Genomic DNA, 12,516 nt, shown 5'->3' on the forward strand with positions numbered 1-12,516 from the left:
CTGTTATCCTCTTTTTGCAACCATACCTGTAGATGCACAGAAGCAACTTATATGAAAGCAGTTAAATACATTGATGGGTGTATCCTTAAAGACTTGCTGTTAGTAGCCCAAGTTGTTCTGGTAAAGTAAATCCTTCCAACCTCCAGAATATAGACTGGCTAAGAAAATCCTGTCTACTTTAATTCATACGAGTGTATGAAGCTGTAGAGCTAATGCCTTTATAGAAAATCAGTGTCTTGTGCATTGATTTGCAAAACCTGTGGTGTAAAAAGATGGCAATAAATTACCATTCATGAGTTTTATCTTCTGTGCATAAAACCTAAAACAGCATTTCCTTTAAAATGATTGGGAAACACCTTAAATGCTTAGAATCGAGGGCAATTCACAAGACAGAACAAGTGGGATCTGCAACAACATAATGCAGTATGGAATGCAGTATAAAATTCCAACTAGCTCTGTGTACTCTTCCAGGAAAGTCTACAGAAAGTCTATTTCATTCCCCTGCTACCCAGTTTTCCTCCCTTCCCCCCACAACAGCCATGCCCATTGAGCATGCTAAGTCCTTATTGAGCTTTTTCGTATTTCCCCCCTTAGTAGTATTTTAGTTTTTCTATCCCCCCCACCCCCACCCTCTGCTAAACATCTGGAAGAACTTTCTGGCAGTAAAAGCTGTTCAACAGTGGAATGGACTCTATAGCGAGGTGGTAGATTCTCCTTCATTGAAGTTTTTATAAAACGGAGGTTGGATGGCCATCATTCATCAGTCATCCAGCTGAGATTCCTGCAGGAGTAGATGACTCCTGAGGTCCCTTCCAACTCTACAATTCTATGATTCTATGAAGGCACTTGCAAATCAGCTATACCAGCTCTCATTTGATGAAGAACTTGAACTCAGGTTGGGGTTTCTACCAAAAATTTAAACGCTCAGATCAGTTTGACACATAGGCAAAATGCAGTTCAAAAGCACAACTACAGTTCTTCTCAAGGTTCAGGCGCTTAACTCCCTTTGGCTTTAATCTAAGGATCTAAGCCACCAAACTGTGTGCAAGTTGGTGGCATATTGAGCTATCTTGACTGTGCCCCCTAACCGATGTTCTGGTTGCTAATTGCTACCGAAATAGTGGGATAAAGGAATACACTTTCAACAGGTTCAAAATGCTGCTGATGTTTTATGAGGCCAAAAATAAAAGTCTTTTATAGGCAATCAAGAAAGGTCTATTTTTTCTCGACACGAGAATTTCTTCAATTAAAAAGGGCCAGGTGGGACCAGGAAGCAGACTTGAAATTAGATGAATTCAAGGAGAATAATAATCTCTACCATCTTGGCACTCGGCCAAGATAGTGAACATATTAAGATTCATGTTGAAATTGTCTCCAAATCTCTGAAAAACTGATTAAGCTATAATTCTGCTGTCACTTCTGTGGAAAACCCTGGTAGTGGTCAGGGCTTCCAGCAAGACATAATTGTGAAAGAACCGGGATGGGCTGTACATGTTACGTTATTCATGCCTTTAAGCATGCTTGAAAAAGCCACTTTGACTCTGAAGAAATAGCAGCCTTGATCCAGCGTGTGCTCCTAATATAGATTGTGCATCAGTTCCCTGCTGAATCTCTCTCTTCCCTGCCCCATAACTATTTATCCATATAGTAGTTGCCCGCATTTTAAAAAGAAAAAGAATCTTCAAGAACAAACAGTTGTGTATGTGTGCTGTTTGATTGTTTGTTTGGAAACTGACATGAGACTCCTGCTTTGGATTGTAGCTAGGTACAGGCCACTTTTTATTCAAAACTAAGGTGCACAATTTAAGAAAGAAAGAAAGAAAGAAAGAAAGAGGGAGGGAGGGAGGGAGGGAGGGAGGGAGGGAGGGAAGGAAGGAAGGAAGGAAGGAAGGAAGGAAGGAAGGAAGGAAGGAAGGAAGGAAGACTGTGACATGCACTTTGGTCCTTGTAGGATGGAAGGTTAGGTATGCTGCCAGCTGAGCTGTTCATTTGTTTGCTGTTGTGTGTGCTTTGTCATATTGTTCACATGTGCAATAATGCATCATGCACAAGAGACATTTCCATCTGGCTGTAGTGAATTAACTAGGTTACTTTTATCAGGAGCAAATCCTTCTTCTGTATCTCAGTACGGAAAGTATTCAGTCAGATCTGGGTAAAGCTTCACAAGAGAGATCTTTTGCAGAACTGCTGCTGGCAGTATTGCAGCCTTAGTTCTAATCTGCATGTTGAAAAGAGCATAATTCAACATATCCCAAAAGTGTGTGCTCAACTTAGGGATGGGCAACTCTGTAAATATTTATGCACACTTCAGTTCACACAGTTTTGAACCCATTACTTGGCTGGAGAAATGCATTACAAAATTCAGGTAAGTGTAAATTCCAAAGGATGGCTGTGTTTTGGTGTGCAAAAGTGTGAGTTAGGTGGGTTCACCTTAAAATGTGAACTGAATCAAATTTCTTCCCATTCCTACCACAGGTATTTTTTAAAGGTACCCTTAGATATTTACGGTTTATCAACCGTTTCTTCTCAGAAGGAAAATGCTCCCTGTGAATTCTCAGAAGTACCTTTTTCTCAGATGCCACACTCAGTGCCACTCAGCAAGGCAGGGATGGATGGAACTGCATAGAACAATACAATGTATGGAGTACTCAGATGCACAGAAGAAAGCCCAGAGGCAGCCATGCTTGTTTGTTTGTGTTTGTGTGTGTGTTGGCCAGCTGACTGACTGCTGAGCAACTGAGCAACTAAGCAGCTTTTTAATGTGACTTACAGCTCAGACTAAAGTGCACCAGCAGGCCCTGGGGTTTATAAAGGAGGATGTGAGAAAAGATTGATTCCTCCTGTTCATCTGCTTATTTGGATAGAAGGCATCTGCCGGGGGGTTTCTGCTTGCTGACTTGAACCTCTGTTTCTTTAAGCATCTGTCCTGGTGGCATGGTGAATAAGGAGCTGGTCCCTGACTCCTATAACTCATAGTCCAAGCCCTGTGGTGCTTGATGTTGGATCCCTTTCTTAAAAAGAAAATATGCTTCCTTTTCAGTCAGTCAGGAAATGTACAGTCGTACCTTGGTTTTCGAACAGAATGCGTTCTGGAAGTCTGTTTGACTTCCAAAACATTTGGAAACCAAGGTGTGGCGTCTCATTGGCTGCAGGAGTATCCTGCAGCCAATCGGAAGCTGCAGAAGCCACGCTGGATGTTCAGCTTCTGAGGCAAAGTTCTCAAATCGGAACACCTACTTCCAGGTTTGTGGCATTTGAGTTTCAAGTTGTTCATGAACTAAGCTGTTCAAAAACCAAGGAACGACTGTACTCTGCCAATGAACAAACTTGACACCGTAGATACTTAGTTCTACAGATTGCTAGCTAGTATGCACAGGTGGGGCGGGGCGTTAATTTGGTATCTAAATATAAAATGTCCCCTATATCAATAGTGAAACTCATTCTCTGAGTGCCAGTCCTTATGAAGCCAAAATGGCACCATTGAGGAAACCTCACGGTCTGCAGAAGTATACAACAATGTATGGGGAACAATCCTCAAGGGGAGGGGACCTAAAAAGAGCCCAATGAACACTCAGAATGATCAGCAGCCACTCAGAGCTGTGTGACTTTATGGGGGCAGGGATGGAACGGCACATTTCAAAAAAGGGAAGGGCTGGCTGCCACAAATCCTGAACAGGAGCACTCCACTGGTAAATGCGTTCCTGAAGGTCACACTTTGTTTAATGATTTCTCTGGTAGACATTGTTCCTGGAAAGTACTTCATATCTTTATTTCCACTCAACCTAAGGTTCTGACTGTCAAATAATATACCCCTTTCCCCATCTTTGTCTTATATGAAAATGAGTAATTTGTTTATCGAGAATGGTATTAAGAGAAAAAAATAATGTACAATGTCATGAATGATTTCTCTCTTCATGAGCAATTTGCTATATGCTTTTAAACAATGGGCATTTCAATACTCAGAAAATAGGATTTGCATGTTATATCACAAAAACAGAATAGGATAAAAGCATAATCCACAATGTTGCAATATCAAATGCCATCAGTTTTACAGGGGGAAAATTCATTGGGCAGTAAATTATTTACAGTTGGACATGGTTAAATTCCTACTTCTTCATGAAGCAAAATATGAGAAATCAGAATGAATTCTCATCTACCTGGCATTTCCCTAAGCCTGTCACTTCACTACTGCAAGATTAGTTTACAAAGAGCTTTAATGTCAATATCAGCCACTTGGATACATTTGGAGACAAGCGTGAATGAATTTTGAAAGCCTACAACCTGAACTGAGGTGAAGCTATCACTAGCAGACATTCTGGACCAATTCACACTCCATCCCATTGTTTGTGACTGCTGTAACTTTGCTTATTACAAACTGTGCAACCACGCATCATAAGTCAGATCACAATTTGGCATGCCAGCTAAAACCATTCTACCATGAGTGGCAAGTGGTATGATTGCATGTTGACTTATCATCTTTGTTCCCAGTCACCTGTACTAACTTAAAAACCAATTTCTCCACTAGAAAGCTTTTGGGAATCAAAAACAGTTTTTGATCCACGGATGAGTGGATTTCACTCATGCCCAGAGTCGAATTCAGAAGTGGGGAACCTCTGTCCTGTGGGCCACTCTTGGCCCCCTAGGCTTCCCCATTTGGCCCGCAAAGGCCAATTTTGGCCAGCCTCACCCACATGCCCTTCACCTCCCCCAGCACTCCTGAAATTGTATGAGGCAATATGTGCATTCCATTTTTGTAGTACACATATCAATGTGTGCGTGCACATCATTGATGTAGTGGTATGAGAGGTGTGAACTGAACTAGCCAAACACATCAGTGTATTGCATAAGTGCCATGCGCTATAAGAAATTCTAAAATAAAAATGGCACAATAGAGACTTTCTAATGCACTGGCTTCACTTCAGAAACAACCCAGGAAATTCTGAACTCCCCAATCTGAGGTGATACTCTGGGTGGAGACACTTTCAGAAGCCCTCCTAGGAAATATGTATATTAAACCTGCATCTCTGAAAATGACCATTTTGGCAAGATGAATGTTCCTTTTTTCAGGGGTTAATCTTGGGATTTATTAGGATTACAATCCTAAAATGATTGCTTCTTTTAAACAGCAGCAATGCTAACCAGTTAAGAAAAACAGTAGGAACTACAGCAAACTTTTAAAAGTTATACTTTTTCATATTGTGTGTGTGTGTGTGTGTGTGTGTGTGTTTGTGTTTGTGTTTTTTGGGGAAGGGAGATTTCTGGTGACACATTGGGGACATGTTCTGAGGACTGATGAGAGGGGGGCTCAACTGTGCTCTGCAGGTGTCACACTTTGGACTCAAGAGGGGAAGAGGAGGTGGAATCTTGGGCATTGGTGGGCAGAAGGCCCTGTCACTCAGCTGATGGAGCAGGACGGATGACAGTTCTAAAGGGAGTTCCTAGATGGAGCTGAGATACCAAGAGGGCGTCTGATGACAGGCATGGGAAAGGGGAATTTTTTTTTGGAAGTGAGACCTTTGGCAAGAGCTGCACTTGTTATCTAGGGAGCTAACAGGTTTGCAAAGCTCATTGCTAAGCCATCCCCAGCACAGATGGCAGACATCATGATTTCAAATGGTATGATAAAATTATGACAGGGTGGGAAAGCTACAGACTGAAAAGTTTATGTAGAACTTAGAAGGTTTTGTTTTTTTTAAAAAAAACCACACTCACACACAAAAAAACCCCCCAACAATCCCAGAGTAGTTAACCTGGATCTAAACTCACAATTCTCTCTCTTTCACCCTCTACTCACAATTCATTAACTATATTCACCTGGATCATGTTGCCTCTGTAGTGCCTGTACAGCAATGGCTCAGCTGGTGTTTTGCTACTGGATATAGGGTTGTTGCCACAAGCATTGCTACACTGCATTTGAGCAACGTGAAATAACTCTGTTTGCTTTAACTAGACAACTGAAAGCCAAATTAGATGCAGTGTCATCCACAATTTTGGGAATGACTATTTAACATTGAATTGTAAGTGGGGGGTTTTTTGGGGGGGTTAGATCTAGATTGGGTTCCTGAAGAGGGGGTAAGGATCTTTAATTATATCCTCCTCAGTCCCAGTCAAAATCCATTCTCTTACACCTGCTATTTGCTTGGTGTGTGTTGGAGGGGGGGGTCAAGTTTCGCCGCTGAGGAGGACAGGTAGGAGAGCACCGGGATGGCAAGGACATGTGGCTGAGCCCAGGCCTGACTCAAGCCTACTACACAGCTGCTAGTGCTCCAAGAGAGCAGGCCAGGGCCCAGAAGAAGGCCGTGCAACAGAGGAGACCACAGAAGAAAAGATACTACTTCTTTTTAATATATATATATACAACTTTTTTAATAACTTTTTTTTTCTCTTTTCAAAAAAAAAGTGTCCCCAGATTCTTTGAAAAAAATCTGGTAACCTTATGCTTGGTGCAGTGCAGCACACTGCAGTGTAGCCAATCCAATGCTCTTGCCACCACACACCACACTACACCAAGCTTCACACACCTTCCCCCTACCAGTAAGCACCAGCAATCCAGTGTGTTGGGAAGCCAAGGGGGCACTGGGGGCTCACCCTACTCCCTCACCGGGCACTACCAGGCAACACTTGGGAGACCCTGAATTTAAAGGTATGTCTAAACCACAGAGCCCAGGGCTTGCCAGTCAGAAGGTCAGCGGTTCGAATCCACGTGATGGGGTGAGCTCCCGTTGCTCAGTCCCAGCTCCTACCAACCTAGCAGTTCGAAAGCACGTCAAGTGCAAGTAGATAAATATGTATCACTCCGGCAGGAAGGTAAACGGCGTTTCCATGCACTGCTCTGGTTCGTCAGAAGCGACTTAGTCATGCTGGCCACATGACCCAGAAGCTGTCTGTGGACAAACGCCGGCTCCCTCGGCCAGTAAAGTGAGATGAGCACCGCAACCCCAGAGTTGTCTGTGACTGGACTTAACGGTCAGGGGTCCCTTTACCTTTACCACAATCAAAACGTGGCAGTCTTATCAGTGCTATAGCTTGGAATCAAAGCTGCCCTTGTGTAAATGGAAGGAAGGCTTCATTGGTTGCTCACGCTAGAAGGAGGAGGGAGGCTATCAGAAGAACGAGGGAAGGAAAGTTTCTCTCCTCCATCAGTGATTGGCTTCATGAGTTCCATCTTCCACTTACATGATCTCTGAATCCAACTTAATGTAATATTGTCATTGTTATTATTAGGGGGAAAGTGCTCTAGAAAAAATAATCATTTATTTTCAGAGTTGGTCTATTTCAGAATGATAGATAAGAAAACTCTGGGTCATGTTATCACCTTTCACAGTCATTTCATATGACCTCTGTGTTGTGTGTGTATTCTGTGCTCCTTTTTAGTCAGTTAAAACAGACCGTGATGAAGGAGCCACCTGCATGTGGGGTCAGATTCAGCATTTTGGTTTGAGTTCATATAAATTTATGTTGCTGCTGCTATTACTTCAAAGTTTATTAGCAGTTTATCAGCACTCAGCATTCTGTGCATCCTAAATGGCTAATAATTCTGCATAAGTGTCAAGTGAGACAGAGAGTGGGCTACAGAACTTTTTTTTTTAATCCCCTGTAGGTGATGCAGAAAAAGAGGTTATTGGTTAAGACATTTACAGTGTTTTCAAAAGAGAGAAGAAAAGATGGTACGTTTGTGTCAGCATAATGAAGCGCTCATCCATCACATCATCCCCCCCCCCAAATACAAGATGGAAAGTTTCCACAGATATGTCTATGAAATGCATAGCAATCTGTAATCTAAATCTGCAATCTTTTGCATATTTTCCTGGTAAAAAGAAAATAAAATGCCACATAAGTGACTCTTACACAACTAATCCTATATAGAAACCTTAACCCTTTTACTGCTGTGCAACCTGTCTACTATGTTTCCTGTCATATCTTCTTTGGAAAGTGCAGCAGAATTGTATACATGCCACCTGGAAGAAAGAAACAGCCCCACTGAGTTCAACAGCACTTATTCCCAGGTAAATTTAATAAAATCAGAGAGCTTTCTTCATGCATAGGACATACTGTACATGGGTCCTTTAAACACAGAAAAGGGTATTGAGAGATCCCATCACAAAATTCCCACATGACATCTGCTGTGGCCCTTAGCGACTGTGGCAATCCTCTACAAAAAGAAAAAGAAAAAGAATTATGTATGTTGGAAAGTGTTTTCCATGTAAGCTAGCTGCCCTCCCCTACAAAACTGATTTTAACCTCACCAATTGGCAATAATAATTTCACCTAGACAGCCCCCAGTTAATGTGATTTCACATCAGTTGGCAGCCTGCTCCATTAAGCATTGAAGTTCTTCTTATAAAGATGTTCTCTTTTCTTTTCACATAAATATAATATACTGGGCTGTAGCTTAGTATAAACCTATTAATTTCTCTCACTGGGAACAGAAGAAGAATAATTGGTCCCTGTCCTTCTCAAGGTCCCTCAGCGTCTTTTGTTATGAATTCTATCTCCCCATAGCATTGCTTCCCTCCAAATTATTTCTTATGTGCCTTGTTTTCTAAATGTTTAATCATTCTTATACTCTGAACTTTTCCCAGTTTGTATGTCTTTTTATATAAAAAAAAGAGTTCGGGCCCCAGTCAGAATATCAGCGTCCAGCCAACATTTAGAAGCATGCAACCTTAAGAAGAATAGTTAGCTTACTTGTTTTAGATTTATTGCTCTTAACACAATATAATACATCAAGGCATTCACATTTTTCATGGTGAAAGTGCCACATGCATGACTTAAATGCAATACATCATCTATAGAATTCTCAGCCTTTTATCAATCTGAGGTTTATTCAGAATGTTTCCTGTTATCTCCTACTATGTGTTGTATTACTGCTTCCCATGTGAATCAAAACAAAGCTGTGAATTAAATTAAACGTTGTTCCATTTCTTTCATCCTGCTTAGTCATTTTAAATATGACTTCCCCAGATTCCTTTTGGCTGTGTGAATCAGGCTGTGTGATGAGTCAAGCCCCCACTTTTGTTCCAAAGATCAGTTGTGCAAGGAACATCCAGTTCTTACATAACATAATTCACCTATCACATGCAAGTGCATTTCTATCAGGAAATAAATATTATGGATTCTTTTTTCACAAAAAGAAGCTAAAAGAATAACCCTTATCTCTTCTGCTTGAAACTGGTATACAGTGGTACCTCGAGTTAAGTACTTAATTCGTTCCGAAGGTCCGTTCTTAACCTGAAATTGTTCTTAACCTGAAGCACCATTTTAGCTAATGGGGCCTCCTGCTGCCGCTGCGCCACTGCTGCGTGATTTCTGTTCTCATCCTGAAGCAAAGTTCTTAACCTGAAGCACTATTTCTGGGTTAGCAGAGTCTGTAACCTGAAGCGTATGTAACCTGAAGTGTATGTAACCTGAGGTACCACTGTATTTCCATCACCGAACACTGCTGGCACCATTCTTCTCTCAATTGCCATAGCAAAGTCAGATTTATTGTTCATCAGAAAAAGTGTTTTGCTTCCCTTCTAGTTCTGAAAGCAAACACTGGTTTGTTTGTTTGTTTGTTTGTTTGTTTGTTTGTTTTTAAAAAGAGTTTCTCAACTGCTACCTCCTCAAGTTTCAGATATTTGAAATTTTACAGAGGAGTATCAAAGAGTTATTTTCTGAAATGTACACACTGTGGCTAAGAGGAAGCAATCACTTCAATCTACTTGACCTGCAGGGTGGAGAGCAGTTCCTTGCAAGGGTGTTGACTTGGGTCTTTGCCAATCAGGGCTATAACTTGCTATCAGAGGAACTAATTTACACATTTAATGCATTCAGCGCCTATCTTCCCTGGTGTAGCATGTAAAGGACAATCCTGGCCTTAATGGCTGGTAGTCCTCAGGCTTCTCCCATTAATAGTGTATATTGGGTTTGTGCATTATGCCCGCAGTTTGCCCAGTATCTGCATCTGCAATTCAAAAATTCTCCTTGGTTTCTGAGTAGCTCTGTGCCCCCTCTGATCTGATCTGCGTTTTGGGTTCTAAGCAGTTCCTCATTCACTATAACAGGGAATTTAAAACAGCTATAACTTTCTCCGCTTTTGGCCAAAGTGGATAAAATTTATTACTACTACTAAAATTTATATCCCACCCTTCTTCCCACACATACAGAAATTAAAAATATATAAATAAAAATAAAATAGAAACATATTTCAAATATTAAAAATTAAAACAATTAGGTGGTTTTTGTGGGGAAAATAAAAGGGTTCACTTCTTTCATAATCTTTTATGAGGAGGAAGGGTGTTGTTCCTTTCTTATTTTACAATAATTAAGAGATAGCTGAGTGGTGTGTCTTCTTGCTTGTACTTTTATTTTAAAAAATGCAGGTTCACACTGGCCTTTCTTTCTCCCAATCGTTTTTGATCCCTAATACGCATTGCAGGCATTTACAAAACACTGCTTGTGGATTTTTTAAGGGCTATGAAGCTGTTGCTTTTCTCTTTTTTGTTAAAGCTGAGGAACTTAAATTAAGTTTTAAACTTTTTTAAAAAATAATAATAATCCTCCAGCACTGTGCTTTAACAAAGAAATAAAAACACAAAACTCTTCAGTGGTGTGCAGGCAACTTTTAGGACAGCCTCACTTCTTGAAAAGTCTACGGACCTAGCAAAACATAGATATATAGGTAAATATAGAGTAGTGAATAGAACAGAAAAAGTGACAGAGCAACATGAAGCTTTGGTGGGGGCAATGCAACTCAGGGGTTACTGACATTGTGCTTTCACATGGGAGTGGGGAGGTCTCTGGATGACTCTGATTTTTGCTCTAGAAAAATAAATATATTTATTGAGCACTCATTTTGATTTGTTTGCATTCATCCCGATTCCCTTTTTGGGTGTTTACACATCTTCTTGTTAATCATTCTTCATCCCACTCTTTTCAATACATTTCTCCATCGCTTTCCCAGCTACGAAAGTTCCTTTTTTTGAAAAGTAAGAGGAAGGTCTTCTAAACAGATTTTTAAAAAAGAAAAAAAAACAGAGAGGAGTGATTGCCACTTGTGTCAAATCCTTCTCAAATAACCATCTGGAAGAAAATTGTGTTTGTTAAAATGTGAAAGAGGTGTGATGACATTTTCAATGCAGGTATTATAGTTTCACCAGGGTTGGTATCTCATGTGAGTGACAGAGAGGGGCTTCTCCCCCTCTTTATTGTGATGAGCAAAATGCCTTGGACATATTAAAACTGTAAAATTCAATTTCCCCTGGATGGCTAGCAATTTGGAAGCTCTGAGCTGTTTAGCTCCCAAATAAGGACAGTTGTGTGCTCTAATGTAAAACAGGAAGTTAAGATAAACGTTTTCAAAATAGTCTAGGGAACATAGGGAGTTTCCTTTACAGTGGACGCCCGGGTTGCGAATGTGATCCGTGCTGGAAGCACATTTGCAACCCGCAGCATTCGCAACCTGCATCACCGCGTGTGCACACACGAGGGGCGTGATTCGGCACTTCTGCACATGTGCAAAGAGCAATTTAGCACTTCTGCGCATGTGAGAGCTCCCAAACCCGGAAGTAACCTGTTCCGGTACTTTCAGGGGCGGCACGGTGCGCAACCAGAAACCCGCAACCTGAAGCGTCTGTAACCCGAGACATGACTGTACAGCCAGACCACTAGCTGTTCTAGCTCAGTATTATTTATGTTTACCGGCACTGGCTCTCCACACATCCCAAGAGGAGATAGCCCAGCCCTGCCTGCATGCAATTTTCAGCATTCTACCACTGAGCAACTGCCCTTCCCCAATAAAATGCAGATAAAACTTGATTGCACCATCATACCTGATAAATGACCTCTTTAAGGCAGGGATGAGGAAGTTGTTGTTGTTGCTGCTGCTGCTGCTGTTATTTAAATTTGTATAATGCCCTTCATTCAAAGATCACAGGGTGCTTCACGACACAAAAATACAAAATGAAATGGATGGTTTGGTTGAGATGCCTGCATTGCAGGGAGTTGGACTAGATAACCCCCAGTATCCCTTCCAACTCTGCAATTCTATGATTCTGTTATTCTAAGTTGTTGGACTCCAGGGCGTATCACTTCCAGTCAGCATGGCTGATAGTTAGGGCTGGTTGGGAGTTGCAGTTCAGCAACATCTAGAGAGCAACAGCTTTCCCAACCCCTCTTAAAGCTTTCAGTATATTTCTTCACATGTCGATTGAACAATACAGAAAGTTTCATTTGATGAACTATTTCCTTTCATGCAGCAGGTGAAGTCATAAAAACAGTTGCAAAAGAGATGCAATGCTCCCACAGCATCATGAGGTGTGCCAGCCACTTGCTCCTGGGTGGTTTACACCAAGTCTACCCAAAGGTTATAGACTACAATTCCTATGATATCTCCAGTATTGGCCATACTTGCTGGGGTTGGTGGAAGTTGTAACCTAAAGCATATGGAGAGCGCATTTTTGGCTACTCTGGGATTGGTATCTACTGGATCTCACCCTTCTTTTGGAGAGTATCAAGACAAGTTGAGTTAGAGAC

Source organism: Podarcis bocagei (genome assembly GCF_964188305.1).
Source record: "Podarcis bocagei genome assembly, chromosome: 3".
Lineage (NCBI taxonomy): Eukaryota > Metazoa > Chordata > Lepidosauria > Squamata > Lacertidae > Podarcis > Podarcis bocagei.